The 14,883-nt window shown below is 39.0% G+C and overlaps 1 non-coding gene across 1 annotated transcript; it reads left to right on the top strand.

The window, feature by feature from the left end:
• The first annotated feature begins 10,307 nt into the window (after window positions 1-10,307).
• LOC141589277 (small nucleolar RNA R71) lies at window positions 10,308-10,415 on the top strand. The gene has a single exon (XR_012520224.1). It is a non-coding gene; the product is annotated as a small nucleolar RNA R71 (small nucleolar RNA).
• The last annotated feature ends 4,468 nt before the right edge of the window (window positions 10,416-14,883 follow it).

The raw sequence follows: 14,883 nt of genomic DNA, 5'->3' as shown, positions 1-14,883 counted from the left end.
TGGATACGTCAATTCTTACAAGGACTATCCATAGTTCCTAGTTCGAATGACCCGATCACCATCTATTGTGACAATAGAGGTGCCATCTTCCAGGCTAAGGAGCCTAAGTCTAGCAACAAGTCTAGACATGTACATCGGAAGGCTCACCTGATCCGTGATTACGTGGAGGAAGAAGAGATAGTGATTGACAAGATAGCTTCGGATGACAACATCGTGGACCCTCTCACTAAACCATTGTCATATGATAAGCATAAAGGGCACGTTATTTCCATGGGAATTAAACGTGTTCCTGAGTTGTACTAGTTGATTATGGATTCGATACATTATCTTTTTCATATACTATTTATACCTTCATCGTATTATTTCATATTTTGTTTTTCATGTGGATGGTAATGACAACATTGAACGCCACAAAGTGAACTGAATTACATTATATTTGTTTTGGTCCGTAATCGCCTACATGAGCTGATAACTCTGGCTATTATTTTGTGAAGTTGATTGATGGTGGGTTCAACGAGCCATAAGTCAAACAGTTGGCTGATCAATCACAGATGCGAGTTATAACGATACCTCGTAGGACAAATTGTGACAACGTAATGGAGTCCTAAATGTTTAAAAACATTCGGTGCCAGGTCGTGGATTGAACGTCCATTGTGTTCCTAGAGTCGATTCTTTTGACTATCGACTGTCTCTTGAGATTAAGGCGTTTTTTGGGTGACTTTGGTTTCTTTCTCATGGTCCGCTCGTAACAGAGGCTGCTGATTTTCACCGGGTCATTTCATACTGTGCTTATATCTGCAGGATTCGAGTTGAAGAAAATATCCAACCTTTATCAGGTTTAGTTATTTCTCAGGGCCACTCAAGGAGTTGTAACTGAAATGCATGGCCATGCTCGAATGATGATTCGTTTATCAGTTAAGTTACTCTCTAGTCGGGGAAACCACTCTTGATATTGATCACTTGTAAAATACGACCTTTGTGAATACGGATTTTGCAAATTTTTTTACATTGAGTGGGAGAAATTTTAGGATATGAGAATCGGTTATCGCACATACACTTGTGAGGACAAGTGGGAGATTGTTGGAGCTTGTGTCCTCCACAATTAGTGTGATAACATTTATAAATCTCTTATAGGTTCACAAGGGTATACTTAATATTTTATCAGTTGATTAACGATTACTTAATAACGGTTGGCTTGCTAGAAAGTTTGACGTTATTATCATACTGATGGCAGAGATCAACTGGTCCCTAAAAGTCACACCTAAAGGATGTGTTTGAGAGATGTGATTATGGAAATATAATCACATTGATGCCTTATATGACTAAAAGGTTAGTCCATGTATTTGACTAAACAGTTAGTCAATGTGATGATGAGACGATTATTTAATACAATTAAATAATATTAGATGAGACGAATTAATTCTTAAATTCGTAAATTGAATATAAACTGTTATATTTAATTAATGTATATAATGTTAGCTTAAACGGATTAAGATGTTAATTCGTAATTAAATGTAACCAGTTATATTTAATTAGAAAATTATAAATATGCGATATTTATAGTTAATGTATATTATGCGGAATTGTCATAATAAAATGTTGACAGACCGGTATTAATAAATCGACTACAAACTGTTGTGTGTAGACTTATTAATCCATGTCGACATAAATATGACAATTGAAATAAAATACACATTTATACATTACATAAACCAACTTAAAATAAGAAGATATTTTTCTCCTTATTTTTTTGGGTTGGTGGGAAAAACCGAAAAGAGTAAAAAGAGGAAGAAAAATCTTCCCCTAATTACTCTTGATTTACACGGTTACAAAGGGAAGTAAAAGAGATTTTTTTCTCTTAATTTTCTTTGACCTAATTCTCTCATCATTCACACAAAAACCCTAAAAATTAATTGGCAATTTTGGGGATCTATTCTAGCCAGAACAAGAGGCATTTCTCATCACATTTTGGGTGCAACGATTAGGAGAATATCAATTCGATATTGTTCTTAGGCCTAATTTGCTAGGACCAAAGGTTGATTCTTAATCTCTACTATTTTGTTTATGCAATTTCATTTATGACTAGTTTTCATAATCATAATTTCGTTATAATCCTAATAATCTTAAAGAAAGTATACCGATATTTCCCACACCGCAGCCGTTCCCACCTAAGCCTTGCTCATCTCATCCGAGCGATAAGCCCATGTTCCTTAATGTGCATATCCCTTATGTGGCGGGTTCCACAGAAGGCGAATAAAGGGCGTGAAGCCACTCCCGCAAGTGACTCCACTAAGCCGAGGACGCACCTCGCAAACCACAGACGATATACAATGACCACATTATACTATTAAAAATCACCAATTCCAAATCCAATTTCCAATATGATATACAACAACAACAACAACAACAACAACAACAAATAATCACCAACACATTATGTAATCAATACTGAGTAAGGAAACCCAACCAGGAATAGCAATCACACGACACCGTCAAGCAGCTAGTCAAAACGTTTACTCTACGAATTACTACCAACACATCATAACACTCCTAAATCCCCCAAAACTACCCAATTAGGGTTTAACCAAACTTAACAAAACAGTATAAAAATTATATTAGAAGCTTACCCTTGACATGACGATCACAACGGTATAACGAACGAGACAAACCGACGAACCTAGCCTTGGGATTTGCTAATAATGCGAGAGATGCGAACAATGTAACTCTTGATCTTCTCTTGAAAGGTTTTAGAATGTTAAAAGTGTTTAGGAAATAATGACGGAAGCGTTTTATATTAATCTCGCGTTATTAACAAAACTCGGCTAATAATCCCCTAAAACACACTTACTCGATCGAGTGTCACACTTACTCGATCGAGTACCCAACAGGCAGACTACTGTTTTGCGTAAAAAACTACTTACTCGACATAGTAAGTGCCACTCGATAGAGTACCCATAGACATAGAAAACCATAGTATTACAATAAGTGTGACATTAGTTTCTTAACTTTTTGCGTGTTCATATGATTAAGTACATGAGAAAAGGTGATTCTTACCATTCAAATAAGCCATAAATTATCCTTTTTGTTAGCCCGTTTGAACCCTTGTAGCCATATCATATCCTATTTTCATGATGAGTGACATGATCCCAACCATTAAATGGGTAGTGAGAAATGGATTCCAAAGTTAATTTGGGGTTGTAATATTCGGGTGAGTCCACATGCAAGCCTTCATGTTTCAATTCATATATCGCGGCAAAATTCGCTAAATCTAAACGATAGTCATTGTTAAACTACTGGAAAGTTACAAAATGAATAAAACCTTGCTTTTTTTATTTGTGAAACTCGAAAGAACTCAAGAACCCAAGGGTGAGTTTGGGAAAGGTTTTATAATTCATATTGTAACAAGCTTTCATATCAAGGTTCTTAAACAAATTCTTAACATTATTCTCAATTCAAATATTCTTTAAAAAAGCTTGATTGATAAACTTGGTGGCTTTCATACCTTTGTTACGTAATATGACCCAATTATCCCATTGTTTCTTACTATTGAAGATGACTCGGGGAAAGGTAGGATCATGCCACTCCGGTGTTTCTTGCATTTGAACATCCTCGTAGCCCAGGAGGACTACGCATCACCCCTTCTTCTCTTTGAAGCACCTTGGGTACGAGCTCTTCTAGGTGCCATTTTCTGAAATTTTAAGACAAAAATTCATCTTAAGGCAAGCCAAAAATCCATCCAAACAATGATAATAGAACAAATTAGTGAACTAGTTCACCCTAAAAACATTAATAGAACATAATCTAACCAATTTCTAGCAAAAACAAGCACAAAATCAATTTCCCCTAATTTAGTTAGGGTTTGACAAATTTGATTAAATTGGTTATAATGGATGAAATTAAAGAGAAATGAGAGGAATACTTACTTGGTGATGGTTAATGATGAATAAATCTTGCAAAATGATGAAGAAAATAGTGTTTTATTGTGATTTAAAGTGAAACCAAATGTTGTTCCTGTGCAGGCTGCTCCTCAATGTGTGGAGCCTGTGCAGGAAACAGTGGTACTGCCACAGGTTAATCCTCCTGAGATGATTACCCCCATCCCCTTCAAAGGCAAGGAGATGGCTTCACCAGCTAGTCTGGTTCATCGTATGTCTAGATTTGGGTGGGGGAACAGTCAGGGGGGCCTACAGTGTTAGAAGTTATTCAGCAATCCCTGAGGCAAAGTCTATTGAATAGTATGGGGAAGGGGAGAACAACAATCATTCAAAATGGTTAATATAGGATTTTAGAATGTTAGAGGTATTAATAAATGGAATAAGCAAGGTGATATTAGGAGATTCTTGCACATCAATAAAATTGGCTTGTTTGGTTTGGTTGAAACCAGGGTCAAAATAAAGAATAAAGATAGAATTCAGGCTGGGTTTGGTAGCCCCTGGCAAATAATTGACAATAGTGAGATTAAGGATAGTGGGAGAATCTGGTTATTGTGGGATTCTTGACAGATTTTGGTTCAGTGCATTAAGAAGGATTTGCAGGTCATTCATGCTCAGGTTACTAACTTGGTGACTGGGTTTGGATGGACCTGCTCGTTGGTGTATGGGTGTAATGCTGACTCTGATAGAGTTGCTCTTTGGGACTCTGATAGATTTGAAAACTAATCTCTCTGGACCTTGGCTTGTAATGGGAGATTTTAATAATGTGTTGTATGTGGATGAAAGAATTGGGTCTCAGGTGACTGATGCTGAGGTTAAGGGGTTTCAGAATTGTGTGGATGTGTGTGGTTTGTATGATTTGGTCTCTACTGGTGCCTATTTCACCTGGAACAATAAGCAGAAGGGTGATGCTATGGTATTTAGTAGAATTGATAGGGTATTGGCAAATGATGATTGGATTCTGACTGGTCCTAATGGAGTTGTTACTTTCCTTCCTGAGGGGCTTTATGATCATAGTCCTTGCTTGATTGAGCTAGGAGATGATATTGAGAGAAGGAAGGGTAACTTTAAGTATTTTAATATGTGGGGGAAGCATGCTGAGTTTAAGAACATAGTCAATGAGATTTGGAGACAACCTATCTTTGGGTGTTGTATGTTTCAATTGGTCAAAAAGCTTAAGTACCTGAAACATCCTTTGAAAAAATTGAATAATGGAAGGTATGGGGATATTGAGAACACTGCTATGGTTGCTAAAATGTTGTTGGAAAGTATTCAAAAACAGTTGCATAATGATCCTAGGAATGTGCAACTTCAAACTGAGGAGAGAATAGCAGCTGACTCTTACAAAGAGCTTGATGAAGCCAGGCTTCTTTTCCTAGCTCAAAAAGCTAAAACTCAGTGGGTCAACTTTGCTGATGATAATACTAGGTACTTTCATAGTACCATTAAAGCTAGACGTGCCCAGAATAAGGTCCTTAAGATTAATGATATGCATGGGGTGAATTGTACTGAGGTTGATACCATTGAACAAGCTTTTGTAGAGTACTATTAGGATTTGCTAGGTAGTTCTACAAAGGTTGTTCCTGTGTGTAGTGCTGTTGTTAAAACTGGCAGGGTAGTGAGTTCTGAGCATGCCAGAGGGATGATTCAGCAGGTCACTGATGCTGAGATTAGGGAAGCTCTCTTTTCTATTCCAGTGGAGAAAGCTCCTGGTCCAGACGGTTACTCTGCTGGGTTTTTCAGAGATGCTTATGACATCATTGGAGGTGATGTGGCTAATTCTGTAAAGGAATTTTTCAGTTCTGGTAGACTGTTACAGCAAGTTAATGCTACTGTGCTCACTCTTATTCCAAAGATGGATTGTCCTTCCTCAGTCCATGACTTTCGTCCCATTGCTTGCTACAATGTCATCTACAAATGCATTTCCAAGATCATTTGTAGCAGGCTTTCTGGAGTACTGATGGATGTTGTTAGCATGAATCAGAGTGCTTTTATTAAGGATAGAGAGATTGTTGACAATATTCTCATTTGCCAAGATTTAGTGAGGCTTTATGGGAGGAAAACATGCACACCTGGGGCCATGCTTAAAATTGATCTCAAAAAAGCTTATGACTCCATTGAATGGGCTTTTCTTAGGGATATGCTGATTGCTTTAGAATTCCCTGAGTAGATGATTCAGTGGATTATGGTGTGTGTATCCACAACTTCCTTCACCATTTCTTTGAATGGGTCACAGTTTGGGTATTTTAAGGGCAAACGGGGTTTAAGGCAAGGGGATCCCATGTCTCCCTTGCTTTTCACACTTTGCCTGGAGTATTTTTCTAGGATTCTCAGGGTTGTTACTGAGAAACCTGATTTCAGATATCATTCTCTATGTAGGGGGTTGAAGCTTAGTCATCTTGCCTTTGCAGATGATCTTTTATAATTCTGCAGGGCTGATATACCTTCTGTCACTATCATGCTGAGAGCTTTTATGACATTCTCTGAAGCTTCTGGTTTATGCATGAATAAGACTAAGTCTGATGTGTATTTGAATGGTATTAATGACAATCTAGCTACCAAAATTGTCAGGCTTGCAGGGTTTAAGTTGGGGCAATTCCCTTTTAGATATTTGGGTGTTCCAATTTCTTCTAAAAGACTGAGTATTGCTGATTGCAGTAGGGTGGTGGATAATATTGTAGCAAGGATTAGAGGATGGGGAGTTAAACACCTAAGCTATGCTGGGAGGCTGGTGTTGGTTAAAGCTGTCCTAACTCAGATGCATGTGTATTGGGCTAGGATTTTCCTGTTACCAAAAGGAGTTATTCACAAGGTGGAGAGTGTCTGCAGGAATTACCTATGGGCAGGGAGTGCTGAGTATAAGCATTCTCCTCCTGTTGCTTGGGAGACCTGCTGCTTACCCAAGGAACAAGGTGGTTTGGGTATAATTAATTGCCATCTGTGGAATGCTGCTCTAATTGGCAAATATGCATGGTGGATTCACAGTAAGAAGGAGAGTCTCTGGGTTCAATGGGTACATCACATTTATATAAAGCAATGTGATTGGTGGTTATATGAGCCTTCTCAGAATACTAGCTGGACGTGGAGACAAATTTGTAAGATTAAGGATTTACTTAAGCCTGGTTTCTTGAATGGTGCTTGGGATGGCAACTACTCTATTCAGAAGGGTTATATTTGGTTACTTGGTCCATATCAAAAGAAGGATTGGGTTCCTATGGTATGGAATAGAGTTTGTGTACCCAAGCACAACTTTAGTACTTGGATATTTGTTCAGCAGCGTTTCTTAACTCAAGATAGGATGCATAAGTTTGGTGTTTGTACTACTGGACTGTGCTACTTGTGTGGGTTGCAACTGGAAACACACAGGCATTTGTTTTTTGAATGCCCGTTTAGCTTGCAGTGTCTGCTGCTTTTGCAGGCTTGGTTACAGATCCAGTGGCAGGGAGATGTGATGGATTGGATCATTCGTTGGAGATGTTGTTCTCTGCTGAAAAAGCAGGTGGTTATGGCAGCAATATCAGGTCTTATTTACAACATTTGGGAATGTAGGAACAAGTGTAGATTGGAGCTGTACATTTCGCAACCAAATCGTGTTGTGAAGGGTGTTCAGCAGTTGGTTAAATGTAGAGTGAACAGAGGAGATTTTGGTAAGGGGAGATTGAAGTGTATGGCTTGGCTACAAAAAATCAATGTAATAGTTTAAGTAGCTTAGCTTGTTAGTAGGTTGGAAAGATGTATCGTGGACTTTGATTGATTTTAATGATATTCACATTTTCACCAAAAAAAAAAAAGTGAAGAGATGAAGAAAAAAGATAGAGAAATGGAGATGGGTACCGTCGGGTTCTTGAAGAAGAGCAAATGAATGTTTTGTTCCCTTACCCGTCTCACCAAAAAGCCAAAAAAATGAAAGTGCACGACTCTGATCGGGACCTGGGAACCCCGATCGAGGCCTAGGAACCCGATCGGGGTTGACCGAATTTTGTTGACTTTTTCGCTCCCTCCGTATTTTATTTAATTTCGTCCCATTTTTGAAACTTACGTCCCCAAACGGAGTTTCGTGTATGGGGAAGCGTGGATTTCTCCTTTAAGCCTCCTTTTCTTCATTTGTCACCTATAAATCACAAAACAAAACACCGTCAAGTCTAGTATTTTGTTCCTAATTCTACGAAAAACAGTAATTACAGAAAATGAAAAACAAAGGCAAATAAAAGCTCGGGTTGCCTCCCAAGAAGCGCTGGTTTAACGTCCTGCACGACGTAAGAAGCTAATTTGATTAATGTTCGTCTTTTAGCTCGGCACCTTCCGAGCTTTCTTTCATAGCTTCTTTCACGTTCCGCATCCATTTGAAATTCTTCCAAGAAAATTCCTCTTTCTTTTGGCACTCTTAGCATTAGTGCCCTTAGAATCATCACCTACAAAACAATCAACACCAATATCTTCCTCCAACGGATCCATCAGTAAGGATCCAAGTGTAGTAGAGGCATTAGGAGAGTCCACAGTGCTAAATAAATAACAAGACTCTTGTAACATTGGGATTCTAATGGTTTTATTTTTACTAAAGGTAACCCGGTCATCACCCACCTCCAACGTCTACTTCCCATTTTTCACATCGATTAATGCACCCGCGGTGTGTAAAAATGGCCTACCCAATATCATTGGGGTTTGTGAGTCCTCGGCCATACCAAGTATGAGGGAGTCAACGGGTATGAAAAACTTGCCAACTTTGACGGGAACATCTTCCAAGACATCTAAAGGTCGCATTAAAGAACGGTCCGCCATTTGGAAAGTGATACTAGTGCATTTTAAAGAACCCATGTTAAGTTTTTCACAAATTGAATAGGGCATGACACTTACACTAGCACCTAGGTCACAAAGGGCCTTATCAATGGTATATGTGCCTATAGTGCAAGGAATAGAATAACTATCGGGGTCCTTAAGTTTCGGGGGAGACTTGTTTTGTAAGAGTGCACTACACTCTTCTGTGAAAGCAATGGTCTCAACCTCATTGAAGGATCGCTTCTTTGAGAGGATTTCCTTCATAAACTTTAAGTAGGAAGGGACTTGGGTAAGCAATTCAATAAATAGGACGGTAACTTGTAAATTCTTAACTACTTCCAAGAACTTACCAAACTTACTCTCTTCCTTGTGCTTCGCTAGACGGTGGGGAAATGGCATTTAAACAACTTCCTTTGGAGGAGCACCCTCCACATCTTTCTTCTTCTCAACCCCAATTGGAGCATCCACCTTCTTAGAAACGACATCACCCTCCTTACCATTAGGAGAGACCTCTTTCTCAACAATCACCTCGTCAATTTCTTTGGTATCAAGCTTACGCTTTCTCTTGTGCATTAATAAGCGGTGAGGAAATGGCATACGAACCTTAATAGGAGGCTCTTCACTAGCCTTATTTTGAACATCTACCCCCAAGCTTGGACTTTTTAATAACAACTTCATCATCCAAAGTCATGGATGGTCCATCATAGCTTGTACCACTTCTCAAAGAAATAGCATTAATGATCTCATGTGGTTGCGCACCTTGGTGCGGTAGTTGGCCGGTCTTCCTTGAAGAGTTAGATGCGGCTAGTTGAGCCATTTGGGTTTCTAGCATCTTAATAGCGGTAGTGTGAGCTTAATCACTCTTTTGTAAGTGAGCCATCAAATTGGATTGACCCTTAGCCAATCGCATTACCAAGGCTTCAAGCTTGCCCCCTTGGTCATTTTGTTGGGCATTTTGAAATGGTGGGCCTTGTGGTTGTTGGAAGTTTTGTTGCGGTGGCCTTTGTTGTTTATTTTAAAAACCGGGTGGATTAACAAACCTTTGTCGTTAAGGGGTGAAGTTATTTTGTGGTTAGGACACAAAATTTTGTTGGGGTTGAGGATTAACCACATTGTTGCTTTTGTAAGACAAATTCGGGTGAAATTTTGAGTTCGGGTTATAAGTATTGGAAAATGTACCCGGTGGATAAGAACTTTGTCTAAAAGCTTGATAAGCACATACCTCCTTCATAGTAGCTTGGCATAGAGCAGTGCAATGACCCGCACCTCTGCAACCTTCACAAATAACAATTTGACTAGTAGAGGACACGACATTCAGTTGTTGCATTGCATCTTTAGCATCCCGGTCTGCCAATTGTTGTTGGAGTAATAAGAGTTGAGCTTTCAAAATGGTGGTGTCGAAAGCTTCTTCTTTACCTTTGATGGGCACACTTCGAAAATTGACAATATTGGGCATCATGAATCGCCATGGACTCAATTGTGGCATGAGCAATATCCGTGTCAATTTGATCAAACCGCCCATTGTTAGCGAAATCAAGAATCCTTCGGGACTCAACACAACATCCATTGTAGAATGTTATGGCTAGGAACCAAGCATCCAACCCATGATGTGGGCATTGCCTTTGCAACTCCTTGTACCTCTCCCAAGATTCATATATGCTCTCGAGAGCTTGTTTACAGAATCCGGTGATTTGGCTCCTTAAGGTTTGTGTTTTTTCCGGTGGAAAAAACTTTTGATAGAAAGCAAGAGCCAACGTTTCCCAATTTGTTCTTCCCATGGCAGTGCGATCAAGGCTATTGATCCATAGCTTTCCCTTGTTTTTCAAAGAGAAAGGGAAAAGTATTTCCCTAATTTGGGCTTGAGTGACACCCGTTTGCCGAATCATGGAGCAATAGTCACAAAATTTTTGCACATGCAAATTGGGATCCTCCAAAGGACTTCCCCCAAATTGCTTTCTCTCCACAAGGCTAATAAAAGCCGGTTTGATCTCAAATTTCGGGGCGGTAATTTGAGTAGTAGTGATACCGGCCGGAAGCATAATCGCGGTGGGCTTAGAATGATCAAAAAGTTTCACCATCTTTTTAGTTGGAGATGGTGGTAGTGGTGGAGATGATGAACTAGAAACCTCCTCTTCTTCAAGAGCTTTAAGATCGTCTAGGTAAGACTTTCTTCCACTTTCAACTTGCACGAGGAAACCGACTTCTTTAACTTCTTTCCAAAAACGTCGTCTTCTACGAAAGGTTTTCTCGAACTCGGAATCCGGTGAAAGAAAATCTCCACTACAAGAAGACCTGGGCATAAGACAACAACCTCTAGAAAATTGTAAGTAACGGTCTTAAGGAACAAGTGTTCCTCAAGACAAAAGAAAACAAGATAGAAATCAACAATTCTAAACGCAAAAAAATCGTGCTCCCCAGCAACGGCGCCAAAATTTGATAGGCTATGTCACAGACCTAATCAAAGATAATTTCCCTATACACAAATTAATGTAGTACGAGGGGTCGAACACAAGGAGACAAGAATTGCGCCATAAAATGCTATGAGTAGACTTCTATCAAGGTCAATTACGATTGGTTTGGTTTGTTGGTTGGTTTGTTAACTAGCCAATGAAACGATAAAAATATATGATTAAAGGAGTCTAGGGGAGTCAGGTCACACATGCAATTGTAAATATATATTCATGTTAAACTCAGAATAAATAACATTGTCAATTGTTTAGGCTAAAGACGCCCACCTCTCGATATTAGTGTCAACCATAGACCGGGTCCTAGAGAACTCTCGTTATGACTAGGTCGTCCTACTACACATGCTTTGTCTAATCCGATTCCATGCCTCTTGACTTATAGAAGGAATTAACAAACTTAATCGATGAATATGGTCACTAAACAAAGATTAATCGTGACGATACAAACATGTGATAGAAACAATGAGACAGTATTTTATCAACCTAATTTATGATCTTACATATATTAGTTATTGCATAGCTTCCCTAGTCCCTAGACTGAGGAAATTTAGCTACTCATATTGAAATGTAAACTACAAACTATGATGTATGAAATGCTAAACATGATTATAGAAATGATATAGACTAAAGGGTGAATTATGAATTATGAGAATTAACTATGTGATAGGATTAAAATACTAATGATAAAACTATGTAATAACGAAAATAGAAATGTAAAATAAACTAAAATTAGAATTACCGAATAAGGAATAAAACTTGAAACTTGAAACTTGTAAAGGAAGAACAAATAAGAAGCAAGTAACTTGAAATGATAACTTATATTGAAATGTGGAATGATTAACAAAATGTTTAACAAAGGAAAGCTTAAAGGAAATAAACTAATTCTGAAGTAATGTGTAAATTGTGCGTAAGAGAGATGCCCCCAAAGTCCTACTAACACCTCCCTTATATAGTAAAGAGGGGATGTAACGTATACATCTAGAGAGGGGAAACCCCGATCGGGGTCGTGGAAATCCGAGCATATTTGATTAAAGGCTTGATTAAAATCTTGAGAAATCCAAAGTGGGCTCTTAATACGTTTTTAATCTCCGGTTAATCACACAATTTAGCATCCCATGAGCATCCTAATTTGAGCATCCCATGTTGAGTTTGTGTGGACTTCTTGTTTTGGGCTTCATTTGTGATTTCATTTGTGCATCAACCCACTTCATAATTCTTCATGTTTGGACTTGTCATTTCTATAATATCCTACCATGGTCCATCTTGCTTCCACACTTAGCCTTGTATACTAGCTCTTGCAAATTTGTTAGAAATAAGCTCCTAAAAGCACAAGTTCCTACAAAATGTGACAAACCATGCAAAGACAACTAGAATACAATATTAGCTCATAAAATCACTAAGGTTAGTGCAAAAATCATATATATTAGAGCTAAAATAAGGGGATAAAGTCTATATAAAATGGACTTATCACTTGCCAACCTAACCACTAGAGCACCGCAATCAAATAAGCACTTGTCTGATTTGGTCATCCTCTCAAAGGCTAGACACACCATGGTCACGGGGATAAAGTAGAAGCGTTTTTCATAGCATGAATTGAGGTAGGAGCTCAAAAGTAAAACTTCCGTGGAGTTAAGCTTGCTAGGGTCTCTCCTTCCATAAAGGAGATTGGTCATTAGGCGGAGAAAAAATTTCAAGATGGGGTGTTCCACATCATTTATCTTCATGGCACTGTAATACTCCGTATTTAAAAATTATATAATAATAATATTTTATTGTATTTATACGAGTTATATTGAGACGGAATAATATAATAATATAAAAATAATAAGATACATATATTATACTACTCCCACCTATATATACCCCTTATACCCTATCCACCCAACCTTATCCATTTGAAATACACCAAAATCCACCATCAAATATTAGAGAGAAAAAAGGAAAGTGAAAAAGGAAGAGAAAGATCGTCTTTTGCCCCTCCGCCTCGCGATCGTAAGGTAAACCGCCTCACACTAGTTTATATATTATTTTATTCTACCACCTTGACCTTGACCCATCCTAATCCGTCATTGACCACCTTCTTGACCACCCTTGACCGTGAGAAATGGGGGTTTGATGAACCTTATATATGTTCATAGTTGTGGTTGTGCGACGATCTTAAGACGCATTTTTGAACCACCTATAGGGGCTGTCTAGGGTCAATCTTGGGATGATTATGTCAAGGGGAGTGAGGAGGTCATAGTGGTGGGTGGTGAGTAGGATGGTTGTGGTGGTTAGGATATGGGGTAGAAAGGAGGGTGTACGGGCGCGGGTTTTAGGGTTGTGGTCGTGTGTGTTGTTGTCGCCATTGGTGTTGCTGGTGGTTGTTGCCACCGTCATTGCTTTCGTAGGACTCGTCGTGGTCGGGGGACACAGTGGGGGTGGTCGACGGTGGCCGACGTGGCCAGTGGGGGAGACGGTTGTAGTTGTTGCGGGTTGTTATTGTTGTTGTCGTTTGTTGTCGTTATTGGTTGGGACGGCTGCCGGCCGTGGCCCACCGTGGCTAGTGGTGGTGGTTGAGTTTGAGTCGGGTTTTGGGTATTGTATAAGATGGGTTTAATTAGTCGTATTTGTAAAAATAGAATAGTATATTTATACGTATTTGTATACGTATTAGATTGGTATATTTATACGTATTTGTATTATTATCGTATTTTAGAAAATGGATTTTGTGAGACGGTTTTACTAGACGGGCCTAGCTTATGTGACGGTTTGCCTATGCGGATATGTTATGAGGTAGGTCTATCCTACTCAGGTTTAATGTTGTATTTATTTATAAAATGAGTTCAATTTGTTGGTCATGACGACTCGACGAGTCGGAATATTTGAGGAAATGGTATCCTTGGCATGTTTGGCATGGCATGGTGTATATTGTCTGTCATGCATTTCATACTGTGACGGTTTTGATTATATATGTTGGAGGATTTGTGTTGTTGTTTCGGAGATGTAAGACGGTTGGGATACCATCTTGCGCTTAAGTCTTCTGTTAGAGCTTCCAACTCAAAGAGGGATGTGCACATTAATGGCTTGAGTTACGGAGGGACTCTTGTGGTTGAGACATGACGTCTGGCAGGGGATCCGGTTGAGTTCCGGACCCGGTACGTCTAGGTGTGTCCCGGTACCGGTTTGTGGTTATCGCTATGACTGGGTGTGTCCCAGTACCAGTGCGGTTGTCGTTATATCTGGGTGTGTCCTGGTATCGTGGAGGAGGTTTCTTGACAATGGTCCATTCGTGTTATAGTCATGTTGTATGTTCACACACTCGAGTCGAGTCACACTTTATTTTATTTAATGAAACTGGCATTTGTGTGTCTGTTTAATTGTCACCTATCTCTTTTGGGGTGGCCTGTGTCGATCCATACGATATCCTTTGGTCATATGGAAAGCAGGTTAAGTACAGGTTATTTGGATAGTACGCGAGAGAAGTGATGAGCTTGATGAGGCACGAGACGAGTCTAGTTGATTAGAAGAGTATAGTTGTCACGAGTTGTACTTTTATTCATTTGTTTACGTTTTATGTAATTTACTAAACATTATATTAATAAAATGTTCTTTAATTAGAGTTTTGAAACCCTACCTCGGGAAACATAGATGTTAATGCTCCACTTATCTTGGCCGGATAGTTGGGGTGTTACAAAGTGGTATCAGAGCGACGATTTTGGAACCTAAAA

The sequence above is a fragment of the Silene latifolia genome, chromosome 6 (assembly GCF_048544455.1).
Source record: "Silene latifolia isolate original U9 population chromosome 6, ASM4854445v1, whole genome shotgun sequence".
NCBI classification, from domain to species: Eukaryota; Viridiplantae; Streptophyta; class Magnoliopsida; order Caryophyllales; family Caryophyllaceae; genus Silene; species Silene latifolia.
This window is presented reverse-complemented; position numbering and strand designations above follow the sequence as displayed.